This window comes from Giraffa tippelskirchi, chromosome 7 (assembly GCF_054371585.1).
Source record: "Giraffa tippelskirchi isolate mGirTip1 chromosome 7, T2T-mGirTip1v1.2.pri, whole genome shotgun sequence".
NCBI classification, from domain to species: Eukaryota; Metazoa; Chordata; class Mammalia; order Artiodactyla; family Giraffidae; genus Giraffa; species Giraffa tippelskirchi.
Genome location: NC_137281.1, coordinates 130028533 through 130035371, shown reverse-complemented (window position 1 = coordinate 130035371; position 6839 = coordinate 130028533). Strand labels below are relative to the sequence as shown.

The window sequence follows — 6839 nt, the reverse complement described above, 5'->3', positions numbered from 1 at the left end:
TTAACCATGCAGGTCTACTTACATGAGGATTTTGTTCAACAGTAAATACTACATGATTCATGGTTGGTTGAATCTGCAGGTATAGGACTTCAGATATGGAGGGACCTTGAATAAGGCAGGCCAACTACAAGTTATATTCAGATTTTTGACTCCAGGGAAGATTACTGCCCCTTGTTGTTCAAGGGTCAACTGTACATAGCTAATTCTATTTAATCACATAGCTGTGCTCGCTTCGGCAGCACATATACTAAAATTGGAATGATACAGAGAAGATTAGCATGGTCCCTGCGCAAGGATGACACGCAAATTCGTGAAGCGTTCCATAAAAAAAAAAAAAAAAAATCACATAGCTGCATGTCTTTTCTAAAATATTTTAGTCCATTCACTGCTTATAGAATAAAACCAAATTCCTTAGGCTGGTATTCATGATTCTTCATTATATAGTCTTAGTGGCTCAAATGGTAAAGAATCTGCCTGCAATGCAGTAGACTAGGGTTCAATCCCTCAGTTGGGAAGATCCCCTGGAGAAGGGAATGGAAACCCACTCCAGTATTCTTGCCTAGAGAATCCCATGGATAGAGGAACCTGGAAGGCTGCATGCAGTCCATGGGGTTGCAAAAAGTCACACACAACTAAGTGACTAACACACACACATACATTCTCTACATTTTATCCAAATGCAACCTTTCCTTTTCTCAGTGTATCTCTGTAGGACAGGTCCTGTTCTCTGGTCCATCCTTTGTGCCTCTGTTCATAGCATGATCTCTTGCCTCCAAACCTAACCCTTCCTCCCCATCTTTTCATATTCAAATGCTGTTTGTTTTTTAGAGCCTAATTCCAATGCCAACTCTTTCATGAAAACTTCTCCAACTCTCCTATGCCAAGCTCAGTAAGTATTGTGGACACCGATAGCTTCTGTCTGGCCTGGCATCATTCATTCATCATTCTTCTGGAAAAAAAAGTGAAGTCGCTCAGTCGTGTCCGACTCTTTGCGACCCCATGGACTGTAGCCTACTAGGCTCCTCCGTCCGCGGGATTTTTGAGGCAAAAATGCTGGAGTGGGTTGCCATTTCCTTCTCCAGGGGATCTTCCCAACCCAGGGATCAAATCCAGGTCTCCTGCATTGTAGGCAGGCGCTTTACCATCTGAGCTACCAGGGAAGTCATTCTTCTGAAAGGAATACGTAAATTTTACTTTGAGGATGTGAGCAACCTTGATGGGATTAAACTCAAAATGCTACATCCCTCCCAGAGGGGTAATGGAGATGTGACTCTCACTGGATATGCGTGCTCATTAATTTCTGACTCTTTGCAACCCCATGGACTGTAGCCCGCCAGGCTCCTCTGGGCCAAGCAGAAACACGCCCTCTCCATCTTGTTCTTGTTCTCCTGCTAGCTCTGTCTCTTTGCAATCTGATTCTTGAGTAATGCAAGCATAGAAAGCAGCTGGAGCTCATTCATGTCCTGAAGAACTCATGTCCACTGTTTCTGCTAGTGGATCCCTACAGCTGCTCTGCTCCAGTCCTTGTCAGTGCTGGTTTCTTGGCCTTATCTTTTGATTTTATGAAGAGTTCCTTTCTCTTCCTGTAAACTCTTGTCAATCAGCCACTGCTGGTTTATATTGTTTGCAATCAAAGACTGATAGAAGTGATCATTCCTTCTTCCAAGCCTTCAAAGGACTTTGCCTATACATTTCTTAGGGTCCCTAGCATTTCATACCTTGTGTAATAGTCATCCACGTTATCATTTTCTTTGTCTTACACAGTATCAGTTCCAGAATTCTACATAGGAAGAGCAACTGGGGGTTGAAGCAGGAAAGTATAAGGGACTTATCACGAATCCTTATTGGAGTTAATAACAACAGTCTTCTCTTTATTTAGACTGCATTTTTTAAACCTGTAAAAGAGCAACATTATTTAAAGATGCTTTTATTCATACATTTATTTAAAATTAATAAAAAAGCATCCATTTTCCTTTTCAGAGAACACTTATTTGAAGGAAAGATGGCACTGGAACTTTTGGTGGGGTGACTTCCTCCCCTTCCAAGGTTCCTTTGGGTACAGAGGCTGATGTTTAAAGACTATGAGCCATTTGTAACCTCTGTGGTCCTTTGTATAGTTCCTTATAAACAATCACCACACCCAGTACAGTTGTTGAATCAATCAATCAGTGGTCACTGTATCATCTCACATAATTTATCTTTTGCCTCTTTTCTAAAGAAAATTCAAGGTGTATGCTTTCCCACTTGGAGTTTATTTGGTTTACTAATTTTTTTCAATAAATAATGATTAGAGAATTCCCTGGCAGTCTGGTGGTTAAGACTCTATGCTTCCAGTGGAGGGGGCACTGGTTTGATCCTTGGTTGGGGAACTAAGATCCCACATGTGCCGTGCTCCTCCCCCCAAAAATTGTTTTTAATTAAAAGATTTTAATAAATAGATAATCATGAGATGTCCACCACTATACTGGACATTGTTCTAAGTGCTGGAATGCATCGATGATTGGGCAATATTTCTGCCACCACAGCACTCATATTCTAATGAAATGTATGTCTACTCAGAGATAATTTCTATACAGTCATTTACTTCCTAATTTATTATAAGTGTAGAACCAAATATGTTCATCATTCTCTTGAGTCACTTTGTATTTCCGTTTCTTCTTTACTTTTGCTCCCATCTATAACACAGTTTACTTTTAAAACTTCGCATGAACCCAGGGCTTTCTTTGATTGGTTGGTGTTGTTGTTCAATTGCTCAGTTGTGTCCGACTCCTTGTGACCCCATGGACTGTAGCATGCCAGGCCTCCCTGTCCTTCACCATCTCTCAGAGCTGTTCAAACTCATGTCCATGGAGTCGATGATGCCATCCAACCATCTTGTTGGTACTATTGTGTTTGTTTTTTTTTAATTTTTTATTTTTTGGTTGCTCTAGGCAGCATGTAGAGTCTTAGCTCCCTGAAAGAAAGTGAAAGTGAAAGTTGCTCAGTCATGACCAACTCTTTGAAACCCCATGAACTATAGAGTCCATGGAATTCTCCAGGCCAGAATACTGGAGTGGATAGTCTTTCCCTTCTCCAGGGGATCTTTCCAACCCAGGGATCCAACCCAGGTCTCCTGCACTTCGAGCAGATTCTTTACCAGCTGAGCCACAAGGGAAGCCCAAGAATACTGGAGTGGGTGGGTAGCCTTTCCCTTCTCCAGCGGTCTTCCTGACCCAGGAATCGAACCCACATCTCCTGCCTTGCAGGCAGATTCTTTACCAACTGCGCTATGAGGGAAGCTTAGTTCCCTGACCAGGGATCAAACCCATGCTCCCTTCATTGGAAGGTAGGCTTTTAACAACTGGACTACCAGTGAAGTCCCAGTACTGTTGTTTTTATTTTTCCCATTACTTTTTTTCTGTGCCTTCTGATGTTTGAACTAATCTTCAAAAATCACAACACATTATTATTGAAACTTTTGTCCAAATCTCCTAAATCTTAGACATATTAGTCACATATAGACATCATCTGTGAGTCATAGAGCCATAGAAAAACAGCATACTAAAAGAGAAAGCTTCCACAAAACTAACATTTAATGAATTTTACTTTTTAAACCCTTGATGTACCACTAGCATCCAACAGAAACTGAAGTCCTAGAGTAAAATTAAGCCAGAAGTTAATACATTTTTCTGTTTCTGACAAATCCAAATTCTTATGTTGCTCATGGAAAGGAAGCAGAATGGAAGTAAAAGAAGAATCTGATAAAAAGATAATAATAAGCACTCTACATCCAGAAAAAAATGTAAATAAGTGTCTATTCATAGCATCTTGCCCTCAGTTCCAGGTGTGTCACTATTACTTGAAGTTGTAGCAAAATAGGAACTATTATGATTATCTTATTGCTACATTGTAGAAACATATACACACCTGGAAGGTAATATACACATACCCCATTCAGCAAATATTAATTGAGGGCCTACTATGCATCACACCCTCTGCTAAGCTGGGAGAGTGCTAGAGGCTTTGACTATTCAACAGAATCTGCATCCCCTTTTTTATAGTCACAGAACTGGTTTCCACTTGCAGTTAGGTAGCCATGTGCTGAGTGCCAGCCAGTGTTAGGTAAGCAAGAGTCTTGTGCGCCACTTCCAGGATCAACCCATGCTGCTCTCCAATTCTCACGCCTCTGCACTCCCTTCTAGTGGTGGTGATAGAACCATGGTGAGGACAGAGGACACAGTTTGAGCATGGCAAAGCCTCTGTCAGCCTGGTGCCCTGACTGAGTGCATACAGGAGAGCCCCTGACCAATTTGTTCACCTTCCCAGGGCTCTGATGTGAGCAAGAAATAGACTGCTACAATGATGTTGCTGCTGCTGCTGCTGCTAAGTTGCTTCAGTCATGTCCGACTCTGTGCGACCCCATAGACGGCAGCCCACCAGGCTCTGCTGTCCCTGGGACTCTCCAGGCAAGAACACTGGAGTGGGTTGCCATTTCCTTCCCCAAGGCATGAAAGTGAAAAGTGAAAGTGAAGTCGCTTAGTCATGTCCGACTCTGTGCGACCCCATGGACTGCAGCCTACCAGGCTCCTCCATCCATTGGATTTTCCAGGCAAGAGTACTGGAGTGGGTTGCCATTGAGCCATTACTTTTTCCAGTCTATTCACTGTCAAAGCCTTGCCTACTCTAATCATACATAGAATTAGACATGAGTTTTGAAATAATTATTTAAAATTTTTTATTTCAGCTTGTTATTTACCCACAATTAAAAATGTTGAAATCACATGATGAAGCCAAGATTTTTCCTCTTTTTTACTTCTTTCTGTTTTCTTAGTTGTTAAAATTCTTAGGATTTACCCAACAATCTAAAAAGTTGGCCATTTATGTTTCTTATTTATTGATAAAGATGGTGATATGTTAAAAAAAAAAATCTAAGTAATTAATTTTGACTTTTTGTTCATTGTAATCTTTTGAGGTTCAGAAGACATTTTTTAAAATGCTTGGATAATTCCAAATTATACTTCTCAACTGAGATCCCATGTCTCATATTTCAGCCCAAAGTAGGTATTTTTTTCATCTCTGAGTGTCATTTTTGTACAAACCTTCAAAAGAAAAATAGTGTTTTTCCCACAAATTGGAATACTACAGTGGTGTCAACTATGTTCAATGGCTATACCACCCAAAGCAATCTACAGATTTAATGCAATCCCTATCAAATTAACCATGACATTTTTCACAGAATTAGAACAAATAATCCTAACATTTATATAGAATCATAACAGACTCAGAATTGCCAAAGCAATCATGAGGTAAAAGAACACAGTCAGAGGCATAACCCTCCCAGACTTCAGACAACACTACAAAGCTACAGTAATCAAAACAGCATGATATTGGCACAAAAACAGACATATTGATCAGTGGGACAGAACAGAGAACCCAGACATAAACTCACACACCTATGTCAATTAATCTTTGACAAAGGAGGCAAGAATATACAATGGAGAAAAGACGGTCTCTTCTGCAAGTGGTGTTGGGAAAGGTGAAGAACTGCCTGTAAATCAAAGAAGTTAGAATATACTCTCACAACGCACACAAAAATAAACTCAAAATGGCTTAAAGACTCAAATATAAGACATGACACTATAAAACTCCTAGAAAAGAATATAAGCAAAGCCTTCTCTGACATAAATTGTACCAATGTTTTCTTAAGTCAGTCTCCCAAGTCAATTGAAATAAAAGGAAAAATAGACAAATGGAAACTAATCAAACTTATAAACTTTTGCAAAGGAAACCATAAACATAATGAAAAGATAATCTGTGAACTGTGAAAAAAATACTTGCAAATGATTCAACTGACAAGGGTTTCACTTCCAAAATACATAAGCAGTTCATACAACTCAATAACAACAACAACAAAAAAGCAACCCAATAAAAAAATGGACAGAAGACCTAGTCATTTCTCCAGAGAAGACATACAGATGGCCAATAGGCATGTGAAAAGACACTCAACATTGCTAATTATTAGAGAAATGTAGATCAAAACAATAATAAGGTACCACCTCACACAGGTCAGAATAGCCATCATTAAAAAGTCTACAAGTAAAATAAAATAAAATAAAAAGTCTACAAGTAACAAATGCTAGAGAGGGAGTGGAGAAAAGGGAATCCTATGCTGTTTCGGGGAATGTACACTGGTGCAGCCACTATGGAGAACAGTGTGGAGGGTCTTTTAAAAACTAAAAATAGAATTGCCATATGATTCAGCAACCCATTCCTGGGCATATATCCAGAGAAAACTCTAATTTGTAAAGGTACATGTACCCCAGTGTTCATAGCTGCACTATTTTCAATAACCAAGGCATGGAAGTAATCAAGGTGTCTGCTGACAGATGAATGGATAAAGAAGATGTGGTTCATATACACATTGGAATATAAATGAATGAAACAATGCCATTTGCAGCAACATGAATGGGCCTGGAGATTACCATACCAAGTGAAGGCGAAAGTGTTAGTCACTTAGTCATGCCCAACCTTTTGCAATCCCATGGACTGCAGCCCGCCATGATCCTCTGTCCGTGGGATTTTCCAGGCAAGGATACTGGAGTGGTTTGCCATTTCCTTCTCCAGGGGATCTCCCCAACTGAGGAATCGAACCCGGGTCTCCTGCACTGCAAGCAGATTCTTTAATACGTTAGAAAGAGAAAGACAAATTACCATATTATGACATATGTGGAATTTAAAACATGACAAATAAACTTATTTATGAAACAGAAACAGACTCATAGACATAGAAAACAAACTTACAGTTACCAAAGGGGAGGACGTTGAGGAGGGATAAATTAGGAATTTGGGATTAGCAGATA

The 6839-nt window shown here is 39.9% G+C and overlaps 1 non-coding gene across 1 annotated transcript; it reads left to right on the top strand.

Moving 5' to 3' along the window:
- The first annotated feature begins 223 nt into the window (after positions 1 to 223).
- Positions 224 to 330, top strand: LOC145515896 (U6 spliceosomal RNA). Its single transcript, XR_014061105.1, has one exon. It is a non-coding gene; the product is annotated as a U6 spliceosomal RNA (small nuclear RNA).
- Positions 331 to 6839: the final 6509 nt, after the last annotated feature.